A 12,621-nucleotide genomic window follows, 5' to 3' on the forward strand; every position below is an offset into this window, starting at 1 on the left:
CAGAACGACAGATTTGTACCTTGTCAGCTCGGGGATATGAACTTGCAACCTTTCAGATACTAGCCCAATGCTCTAACCACTAGGCTACCCTGCCTCCCCATAATGGTTGTGTCCTTGTACCTGCAGATTGAACTAAGGGCCTCTCATTATCGAAACAAATTTCTCATGATTTGTTTATTGCTTTTTCGGACTTTTGCTGTACCAATCATTTTTGCTTTGTTAGTTGTGGAAATGGTGGTATATGGTACAAATGTGGTAAATGCATAATATCTGATCATTATAACATAACAATAATAATGAAATAGATTAATTCAGATCCTAATTTTAGTGATCTAAGAATATTTTTTGTTGTTGTTGTGAAGTGCCAGTTTCGTGAGAACTGTTTATATGGCATAGACAAATAGCATGTGATGTCTAGACTTTCACAAAAAAACAGTATACTGTAACACCGCTTTAACCACATCCTGCCCGTAGGCACATTTTGTTTCTTGTAAACCATGTGAGGTCTTATTTTAAGTAGGCCAGCCAACCTGGAAAAAGTGCTTGAAAACACATTGCTCGTTACAGGCTGTAATCAAATAATGAAGGGGTAAAAAAAAAATACATTTAAGGCCATTTTCAAGGGGTCAAAGGTGAATTCTGGAGAAAATGGGCAAAAGTACAATTAGAAATATCCTGAAATGTTAAATGGATTGTCAAAACATAAACATTAAGACTGAGGAATGGATGCATTAGTGACTTTTCATACAGTTATTATGCTTTAAAAGGGGAAATCCGAAGTTAAAACAATAACAAAGCGTTCTCTCGCCCGTTTCAGTAAAAAGCTGACGGATAAACGCTGGAGAAATGTAACCACTCTCAAATTCATAGACAGAGCTATGGATGCAAGGACTGACCATCCATGATATATTTTACCAGGACCAGCTTTTGCCAGTTGATGTACCGTTAGAGAGCTGGCCAAAAGTTAGCTAATGTTAGCTATTCGGTTTGCCTCAATCACACTAGAACTGAATCAAACAATGAAACTATCGGCCAAACGATTGAAGAAAGATATTCTGACATTTTTTTCAGTGCAATGTGAGTTGTAATAGTCAGTATGTCAATGTAACGTTATTGATCTGTCAGTTTCCCTAGCTAATTCCTTACTTTTCACACTGACACAGTAATGAACAGCTCTAACATTACAGGCTTTACTGTCATGGTGCACAGTAGAGGTCTGTGCGGGACCGATTTCTTCAACCCAACTGCAGTCCCGTAATGTTATTTTAGGCGTATGTGACGCAGCTCACTTGCCAGCCATGGTCCAAGCAATTTTACGCCCTATAGGCAATATCAAATGCGCAAAAATAACTTAAGAAATAGGTTAAATTACTAGAGAGTCTCACATTGCCTTTATATTGTATTACTGGGCTATTTCAGCCAATATACTAGATGTAGTTTGAAGAGAGCAGAGTAGGAGAGACTTACACTTTCTCTTGAGCTATTTTTATAGTCTACCTTTTAGGAGTGGAAAGATTTTCAGAAGAAATATGGGTGATCAATATTTAGGCAATGTAGTAAAGTACAGCTTAATCATAGTGTAACGGCTTTCTTCCAGGGGTGAAGGAGAGGACCAAAGTGCAGCGCGGTTAGTGTTCAACATGTTTAATTTGACGACAAGTGAACACTACAAACAAACAAAACAACAAACCGTGAAAACCGATACAGACCTATCTGGTGCAGAACACAAACACAGAGACAGGTAACAACCACCCACAACGAACACAGTGAAACAACCTACCTAAATATGACTCTTAATTAGAGGAACGCAAAACACCTGCCTCTAATTAAGAGCCATACCAGGCAACCCTAAACCAACATAGAAACACACAACATAGAATGCCCACCCAAAACTCACGCCCTGACCATCACACACATACAAAACAACAGAAAACAGGTCAGGAACGTGACAGAACCCCCCCCTCAAGGTGCGAACGCCGGGCGCACCAGCACAAAGTCCAGGGGAGGGTCTGGGTGGGCATCTGACCACGGTGGTGGCTCAGGCTCTGGACGCTGTCCCCACACCACCATAGTCACTCCCCGCTTCTGTATCCCCCTCCCAATGACCACCCTCCAACTAAAACCACCTAAATGAAGGGGCAGCACCGGGATAAGGGGCGGCACCGGGATAAGGGGCGGCACCGGGATAAGGGGCGGCACCGGGATAAGGGGCGGCACCGGGATAAGGGGCGGCAGGTCCTGGCTGAGGAACTCTGGCAGGTCCTGGCTGAGGAACTCTGGCAGGTCCTGGCTGAGGGACTCTGGCAGGTCCTGGCTGAGGGACTCTGGCAGGTCCTGGCTGAGGGACTCTGGCAGGTCCTGGCTGAGGGACTCTGGCAGGTCCGGGCTGAGGGACTCTGGCAGGTCCGGGCTGAGGGACTCTGGCAGGTCCGGGCTGAGGGACTCTGGCAGGTCCGGGCTGAGGGACTCTGGCAGGTCCGGTCTGGCGGAAGGCTCTGGCTGATCCGGTCTGGCGGAAGGCTCTGGCTGATCCGGTCTGGCGGAAGGCTCTGGCTGATCCGGTCTGGCGGAAGGCTCTGGCTGATCCGGTCTGGCGGAAGGCTCTGGCTGATCCGGTCTGGCGGAAGGCTCTGGCTGATCCGGTCTGGCGGAAGGCTCTGGCTGATCCGGTCTGGCGGAAGGCTCTGGCTGATCCGGTCTGGCGGAAGGCTCTAGCGGCTCCTGTCTGGCGGACGGCTCTAGCGGCTCCTGTCTGGCGGACGGCTCTGTAGGCTCATGGCAGACGGGCGGCTTTGCAGGCTCATGGCAGACGGACAGTTCAGACGGCGTAGGGCAGACGGGCAGTTCAGACGCCGCTGGGCAGACGGGCAGTTCAGACGCCGCTGGGCAGACGGGCAGTTCAGGCGCCGCTGGGCAGACGGGCAGTTCAGGCGCCGCTGGGCAGACGGCAGACTCTGGCCGGCTGAGACGCACTGTAGGCCTGGTGCGTGGTACCGGAACTGGAGGTACCGGGCTAAGGACACGCACCTTCAGGCTAGTGCGGGGAACAACAACAGGGCACACTGGACTCTCGTGGCGCACTCTAGGCCTGGTGCGTGGTACCGGAACTGGAGGTACCGGGCTGAGGGCACGCACCTCAGGGCGAGTGCGGGGAGAAGGAACAGTGCGTACAGGGCTCTGGAGACGCACAGGAGGCTTGGTGCGTGGTGCCGGAACTGGAGGCACTGGGCTGGAGACACGCACCATAGGGAGAGTGCGTGGAGGAGGAACAGGGCTCTGGAGATGCACTGGAAGCCTGGTGCGTGGTGTAGGCACTGGTGGTACTGAGCTGGGGTGGGAAGGTGGCGCCGGATATACCGGACCGTGAAGGAGGACACGTGCTCTTGAGCACCGAGCCTCCCCAACCTTACCAGGTTGAATGGTCCCCGTAGCCCTGCCAGTGTGGCGAGGTGGAATAGCCCGCACTGGGCTATGCAGGCGAACCGGGGACACCAACTGTAAGGCTGGTGCCATGTACGCCGGCCCGAGGAGACGTACTGGAGACCAGATACGTTGGGCCGGCTTCATGGCACTCGGCTCGATGCTCAATCTAGCCCGCCCAGTGCGGGGAGGTGGAATAACCCGCACCGGGCTATGCACACGTACAGGAGACACCGTGCGTTCTTCCGCATAACACGGTGTCTGCCCGTACTCCCGCTCTCCATGGTAATCACACACCTCAGGGCGAGTACCGTGTATGCTACGCCAAACCAACATCTCTCTCTCTTCGCTCTCCCCCAATATCACCAACAACTCATCAAATGTCTCATAATCTCCCATCCTTTCACTTTCCTCCAATCTGTCCAATAACTCCTCCACATTCTCCGACTCGTACCTCAATTTAGCCCACTGCTCCTTCTGGTAAGCACGGGGAACTGGCTCAAATCTCCCACTTGACCCAGCCATACTCCCCGTGTGCCCCCCCCCAAGAAAATTTTGGGGGAGCCTCTCGGGCTTGCAGCCACTCTGCCTTGCTAGCTCCCGCTGCTGCTGCTGCTGCCGCCGTTGCCTGTTGCCACGCTGCTTGGTCCGGGTTTGGTGGGTGGTTCTGTAACGGCTTTCTTCCAGGGGTGAAGGAGAGGACCAAAGTGCAGCGCGGTTAGTGTTCAACATGTTTAATTTGACGACAAGTGAACACTACAAACAACAAACAAAACAACAAACCGTGAAAACCGATACAGACCTATCTGGTGCAGAACACAAACACAGAGACAGGTAACAACCACCCACAACGAACACAGTGAAACAACCTACCTAAATATGACTCTTAATTAGAGGAACGCAAAACACCTGCCTCTAATTAAGAGCCATACCAGGCAACCCTAAACCAACATAGAAACACACAACATAGAATGCCCACCCAAAACTCACGCCCTGACCATCACACACATACAAAACAACAGAAAACAGGTCAGGAACGTGACACATAGGCCTATTTAGGAAGTACATTTCCTTGGAAAGATAATAATGTATAAATATACACCAAGGTCATTCTTTGTCATGCCTCATTTTAGGAGGATCAGATTGTGACAGGGGTCTCAGCAGGGTCAGGCAGCCAGGGAAGACCAGTCTGTGACAGAGATGAATTGAATTTTTGCAGATACAACACTTTATTCCCTCTGTGCAGCAAACACTGGACAAGCCAGATGCTATTTTAAGGCAGTCTGACAAACATCCAAAGTTGATTTCCAAACTGTATCAAGGGTTGATATAGGCTTTTCCCAATGACACAAAACATGTCAAACAAAAATATGAGGAAGACCTGGTAGAAGCTATTGATGATAATGAATGGATACAGATATGTTTGAATGCCCAGTTATGTTCATATCATCTCAGACATAAATGACTGCAGTTGAAGACCATCCATAGAACATCCTATATGCCAGTGAAACTGAATATCATGTTCTCAGAAATGTCATTCCTCTGCTGGAGGTATAAAACACAAAAGGGGCTGAATTCTGACAAAGAGTATGTTCTTTTATCTCAGCATGTTTACAGATTCTACCTTCTCCCTGTTTTTGTTTGCTTGGAAATGTTGATACTGGAGACTTGTCTGAAGAAACGGTGTATCCAAGCATTTATAGCGACTAAGAAATGCATTGCCATTAATTGGAAGGTTGGTTATCCTCCCACAATGTCGTTATGTATCACTGGGGTAAGAGTATACTGGGCAACTTTCATAAGGCCTGGATGCCTTATATGGAATACAGTACGGCTAAAGGAGTCTGTATTGAAAACATGCCCACGTTATTTAGGCAACCCCTAGCTGCTGGGCTGCTCAGTCCTGGCTCTGGGGTTCTGCTGTCCTGTGGGTTGTCGCATATTGGATTGTGTAAAAATGCAGGAAATTATGTTCAGATGGCCTAAAAAATTATTGGGGAGGAGCCCCAGACCCCCCGCCAGGTTACCCCCCCCCCACTTCTAAAACTAAAGTAGCACCCCTGCATTTTACCCCTTAAAAATGACATTACAGTTTTAATATCTCTGGCCCAGAAAGTCAAATTGTTCTGAGAATCTTGGTTCAGTGGGGTCTCTCACAGTTTTCCCACAAGGTCTATGTCTTCTGAGAATGGTCCTTAGTGGAACTACATAACACAACTGCAGCTGAAAACATCAGCCTTTTCATAATTTCTGTATATTTGCATGTCTTAAAGGGGCAATTAGTTGCTACATCCATTTTTGGACTTAAATGAAATATATGACATGTACCCATTGATTCTTGAAGAGTATAACTTATAAATGCCTCATGAGCTTAGTTCAACTGTCTAACCACATCAGAACACAACATTTAAGCTTGTTTTACTCCAATGTTTGTAAACAAAGTAAATGTATTCAACCAATCTATAGCCTGAAAACATGGTTAAAACTATAATTTTTATATCATGGATGGTCAGTCCTCGCATCCATACATCTGTCTATAAATTTAAGAGTGATTACATTTCTCCAGCCCTATCCCTTAGCTTTTTATAGAAACAGTGTCGGGGGACACTATTTGTGTTATTGTTTCAACTGCAGATTGTCCCTTTAATATCAACAATTGAATAAAATTGTCAGTATTGTAATACATACAAAATCAAATGCCTATGCTAAGATCTCAATAGCAGTTTCACGGAGGATTCTATTCAAAATTCATCAAGGTATGATCATGAACATGACCAAAGTCATCGGATACTGTGGAATAAATACAATCAAGCTTTTAGTGTTTATGAGCAACAGTACAGACTATATATCCCTAAGTTACATTATCGATCTAGCTACTGCACTCGATTAATTTGGAATTCGCTACAAATCAAATCATTTTCTCATTGTTTTCTTTTAAGATATAGAAATACTACTACTAGGCACATTATAAAATATAAACCTGAAATAAAAATCGCTTTGATGATATATTCAGTGAAAATGATCTCAGTGTTTATGTTAACTTTGTCTACATGTGGTTCATTACATATGATATTAAAACGTTTATGTATGGCCGGTCATAATGACGATTTCACCGTAACGGAATTACACTGAGACTCTCCATTTTTTCACTTTAAAATGTATGCCAAACAAAACACATTGATTTTAAAGTGTAAACAAACGGTGCAACTCTTTGACTACTCAGACTACTTTGAAAAATGTAGACAAAACATTTAACTAAAAACACATTTACTGGAAGAACTGCAGATGAAAAAAAAATTATACGTCCACGTTTTCCAAAAACGAATTGAACTACAGCAAGTGAAGTGGATTTACACCCGGTAACAGAATTACATCATGGCTCCCTGATCTGTACTACAGAGAATTGCATAATTATGGATATGAATGTCATTCTCTTCATGGTGATGTATCCTGAAAACGTATACAATGGTAGAAATATGCAATATCATCCTTTGTATATACAGTATGAGTACAGTAGAGTACAGAACAATACAGTACATTATACTGTACTCTCCCAAACTCTACTCTAGTGGTTTTCAACTGGTGTGCCTTGAGGATCTCTCAGGTGTGCGGTGAAACCTTTCCTAATCTTGATAATATTTTGTAACACTCACGTATAAACATGCCCTGTGGAATGCAAATTGCATTTTGACCGGGAGCAGCTGTGCCGCTCAGATAATACATTGAATAGCAAGCACATGGTTACATATCGTTGTTTCAATTTGAGGGGTGAGCATCACGAGCAAAGACATTTGTATAATTTTACTTCACCTGTGAGAACCGTTAGCACAGGCAAGTTTGATTAGGTTTAGCTGTACCACACGCTCTGCCCGATAAACAAAACGGAGCATTGCTTTGTGTCTGCGGTTGCACATTTACAATGCAGAAAACCCCTAGTCTCCAGCTCAAACCTTTCAAAACAAATGACCTATTTTACCAGAGTTACACTTTCTCTCCGAGCGGATTTGCTTGAAGCTCTTAAAGGTGTACACGCAAATTAATCATAATGATTAAGGAACTATGTTTGCACAAACTATCACAAACTATGTTTGCATACTCCTCTGCTCTACTCTAAACTACTCTACTCATAGTTCAAATAAACCCTCTTTAATCTTTAGAAAACGTTTGTCACAGAATTTAAATGATTCAGATGAGAGGATAAGATGAGATGGAGGCCATTATCACAAAATAAATTACTACTCTACTCTACTCTACACTACTATTCTTTAATGTAATGTTCTCATTCAGAGGGGTTGGGTTAAATGCAGAAGACACATTTCAGTTGAATGCATTCAGTTGTACAACTGACTAGGTATCGCCCTTTCCTTTTCTGTACTGTGCTGTCCAAACTCTACTGTGCTTCACTGCACTGTGCTGGCCAAACTCTACTGTGCTTTTACATTTTTTACATTTTAGTCATTTAGCAGACGCTCTTATCCAGAGCGACTTACAGTAGAGTGCATACATTTTATTACATTTTACATACTGAGACAAGGATATCCCTACCGGCCAAACCCTCCCTAACCCGGACGACGCTATGCCAATTGTGCGTCGCCCCACGGACGCCCCACGGACGTGCTTCACTGCACTGTGCTGGCCAAACTCTATTGTGCTTCACTGTACTGTGCTGTCCAAACTCTACTGTGCTTCACTGTACTGTGCTGTCCAAACTCTACTGTGCTTCACTGTACTGTGCTGTCCAAACTCTACTGTGCTTCACTGTACTGTGCTGTCCAAACTCTACTGTGCTTCACTGTACTGTGCTGTCCAAACTCGTGAATCATAGACGTCTATGATTGATCTGGACCTGACCAAAAAATCTACATCTGTGGACATTGAAATCAATGCCGGTCCGGACCGGCCCAAAAAATGATGTCTGTGGACATCGCAATCAAGGCCAGGGTGGACTGACCAAATTTCAACTACTTTTCAACGTCGGTGCTCACGGGGTGCAGATGCTAGTTACAGTAAATGGAAAGAGAGGGGGGTCATGGGTAGGTGGCAGTAAGAGCCAGGAGAGGTGACATTAACTGGAGAGAGAGAGGCAGAGAGAGAGAGGCAGAGAGAGAGAGAGAGAGAGAGGCAGAGAGAGAGAGAGAGAGAGAGAGAGAGAGAGAGAGAGATAGATAGATAGAGAGAGATATATATATATATATATAGAGAGAGAGAGAGAGAGAGAGAGAGAGAGAGAGAGAGAGAGAGAGAGAGAGAGGGCGAGAGAGAGAGAGAGAGAGAGAGAGAGAGAGAGAGAGAGAGAGAGAGAGAGAGAGGGGGGGAGAGGTTCTCCAGACTGTTTTCAAACTCTCATTTTGACCACCAGAAAAACAGTTATGATCTGAACATTACAGTATGCCAGTGGAAGGGAGGACAGTAGCAGGAGACACTATGATCTGAACATAACAGTATGCCAGTGGAAGGGAGGACAGTAGCAGGTGACCCAACTGTGATTTGTGACTACTATGATTTCCCATTGTAGCCAATTCATTTGCAGTAATTCTGTTATCGAGTTTTTGGTAATTCTGTTACCAATTTGGAAACAGAATAACGAGATTTAATCACTTAATAATTCATAAACCAAAATGTATGTCAGTGAAAACCCTAGAACTATTTGAAAGGTGTATCATTACTTGTTAGATCTGTCAACTTTCATTATACTCCCTCCTTCATGAGGGAGAGAAATTAGGAAATATCTTAAAGACGTGGGTTCGTGATAATTTTTTAATTTTTTAATTTAAACTTTATTTAACTAGGCAAGTCAGTTAAGAACAAATTCTTATTTTCAATGACGGCATAGGAACAGTGGGTTAACTGCCTTGTTCAGGGGCAGAACAACAGATGTTTGCCTTGTCAGCTCAGGGATTTGCAACCTTCTGGTTAGTAGTCCAACGCTCTAACCACTAGGCTACCTGATATTAAATTATATTTTATATTAACACTCTGAAATTGTGAATTTTTTTGTGTATGAACTGATTGAAAAAAATCATGGAATTTCAGCCTGTTCAGGTGGGATGGAGTTTTTGTCCCAGATCATGACACCACAATCTGATCTGATTATTCTGACCAATGACCAGTCATCTTTTATTTGCATATGTATCCTACTTTAAAGAGGTAAGTAGAGTAAGCTCTAGAGCAGAGATGGACAACTGTTGGCTCATTGGCTGCGGCCCCCCTTTTGTAGGCCTACGGACCAATAATACAAAATAAATACACACACATATATATATATTTATACACATTACCAGTCAAAAGTTTGTTTATTTTGACTATTATCTACATTGTAGAATAATAGTGAAGACATCAAAACTAAGAACACTTATGGAATCATGTTGTAACCAAAAAAGTGTCAAACAAATCAAAATATATTTTATATTTGAGATTCTTCAAAGTAGCCACCCTTTTCCTTGATGACAGCTTTGCACACTGTTGGCATTCTCTCAACCAGCTTCATGAGGTAGTCACCAGGAATGCATTTAAATTAATAGGTGTGCCTTGTTAAAAGTTAATTTGTGGAATTTCTTACCGTCTTAATGCATTTGAGCCAATCAGTTGTGTTGTTACAAGGTAGGGGTGGTATACAGAAGATAACCCTATTTGGTAAATTATCAAGTCCATATTATGGCAAGGACAGCTCAAATAAGCAATGAGAAACGACAGTCCATCATTACTTTAAGACATGAAGGTCACAACAACAATGAATCGCTATGATGAAACTGGCTCTCATGAGGACCGCCACAGGAAAAGAAGACCCAGAGTTACCTCTGCTGCAGAGGATAAGTTCATTAGAGTTACCAGCCTTAGAAATTGCAGCCCAAATAAATGCTTCACAGAGTTCAAGTAACATTCACATCTCAACATCAACTGTTCAGAGGAGACTGTGTGAATTTGGCCTTCATGGTCCAATTGCTGCAAAGAAACCACTACTAAAGGACACCAATAAGAAGAAGAAACTTGCTTGGGCCAAGAAACACGAGCAATGGACATTAGACCAGTGGAAATCTGTCCTTTGGTCTGATGAGTCCAATTTTGAGATTTTTGGTTCCAACCTCTGTGTCTTTGTGAGATGCAGAGAAGGTGAACAGATGATCTCAGCATGTGTGGTTCCCACCGTGAAGCAAGGAGGAGGAGGTGTGATGGTGATTTGCTGGTGACACTGTCAGTGATTTATTTAGAATTCAAGGCACACTTAACCAGCATGGCTACCACAGCATTCTGCAGGGATACGCCATCCTATCTGGTTTGTGTTTAGTGGGACTATCATCTGTTTTTCAACAGGACAATGACCCAAAACACACCTCCAGGCTGTGTAAGGGCTATTTGACGAGGAAGGAGAGTGATGGAGTGCAGCATCAGATGACCTGGCCTCCATAATCATCCGACCTCAACCCAATTGAGATGGCTTGGGATGAGTTGGACCGCAGAGTGAAGGAAAAGCAGCCAACAAGTGCTAAGCATATGTGGAACTCCTTCAAGACTGTTGGAAAAGCATTCCTCATGAAGCTGGTTGAATTACCCACTGAGGGGGAGGCCCATTGATCATCAGTTACCATATTAAAAACTGCAAACATTTGCCTCCACCCTATGGCAAAATGTGTAGAATTGCATGAAATTAGTTATACAATTTCTATATCTTCTCTCTGCCCGATGCCAAAATGTGTAGAATTGCAGCAATCTTGCTTAAAAACTGGAACATTTTCTCTACGCCCCATGGCAAAATGTGCAGAATTGGAGGAAATTAACTATTTATTTTTTAAATCCCCTCTTCGCTGTTGTAACCTGCGTTGTTTGAAGGAGACCAAGGCGCAGCGTAATTTGTGGTCATCATATTTATTTAAATGAGAACCAGCAACAAAATAACAAAGTGAAACCAAAACGAACGTACCGTTCTGTAGGCTACAAGAGCTGTACAAAAACAACATCCCACAAAACTAAGGTGGCAAAACAGGCTGCCTAAGTATGATTCCCAATCAGAGACAACGATAGACAGCTGTCCCTGATTGAGAACCATACCCGGCCAAAACATAGAAATAAAGAACATAGAGTTTCCCACCCGAGTCACACCCTGACCAACCAAACATAGAGAATAAAAATATCTCTACGGTCAGGGCCTGACAGCTGTCACGAGGAGGGACGCTAAAATGTTTTGCGCGCCGGTATGGATGTGGGTATCGCCACCTCGGCCCCTCATGATGAGTTCCGTTTTTTTGTGGCCCCCAACCCCATCAAAGTTGCCAATCCCTGCTCTAGAGCCTACACCAGGGTTCCCCAACCGGCGGCCCCTGGGCTGAATTTGGCCCACGGGTGGTTTTATTTGGCCACCATGTTTTCTGAGCAAAAAATACACCAGGAAATAATTTGCAAGTGATTTTTATTTAGGAAATCTGTTCCCAAGTATTCCCACTCATAATAGAGAGACGTAGTGCATTCGGAAAGTTTTCAGACCACTTGACTTTTTCCACATTTTGTTACTTTACAGCCTTATTCTAAAATGGATGAAATTATTCCCCCCCCTCATCAATCCACACACAAAAACCCATAATGACAAAGCAAAAACTTTATTTAAAAAAAAAAGTTATTCAAAATGAAAATCTGAAATATCACATTTACATAAGTATTCAGACCTATTACTCAGTACTTTGTTGAAGCACCTTTGGCAGCATTTACAGCACTGAGTCTTCTTGTGTATGACGCTACAAGCTTGGCACACCTGTATTTGGGGAGTTTCTCCCATTCTTCTCTGCAGATTCTCTCAAGCTCTGTCAGGTTGGATGGGGAGCGTCGCTGCACAGCTATTTTCAGGTCTCTCCAGAGATGTTCGATCAGGTTCAAGATCGGGCTCAAGGACATTCAAACACTTGTCCCGAAGCCACTCCTGCGTTGTCTTGGCTGTGTGCTTAGGGTCGTTGTCCTGTTGGAAGGTGAACCTTCGCCCCAGTCTGAGGTCCTGAGCACTCTGGAGCAAGCTTTCATCAAGGATCTCTCTGTACTTTGCTCCATTCATCTTTCCCTCGATCCTGACTAGTCTCCCAGTCCCTGCTGCTGAAAAACATCCCCACAGTATCATGCTGCCACCACCATGCTTCACCGTAGGAATGGTGCCACGTTTCCTCCAGACGTGAAACATGGCATTCAGATCAATCTTGGTTTCATCAGATCAGAGAATCT

This window comes from Salvelinus alpinus, chromosome 19 (genome assembly GCF_045679555.1).
Source record: "Salvelinus alpinus chromosome 19, SLU_Salpinus.1, whole genome shotgun sequence".
NCBI classification, from domain to species: domain Eukaryota; kingdom Metazoa; phylum Chordata; class Actinopteri; order Salmoniformes; family Salmonidae; genus Salvelinus; species Salvelinus alpinus.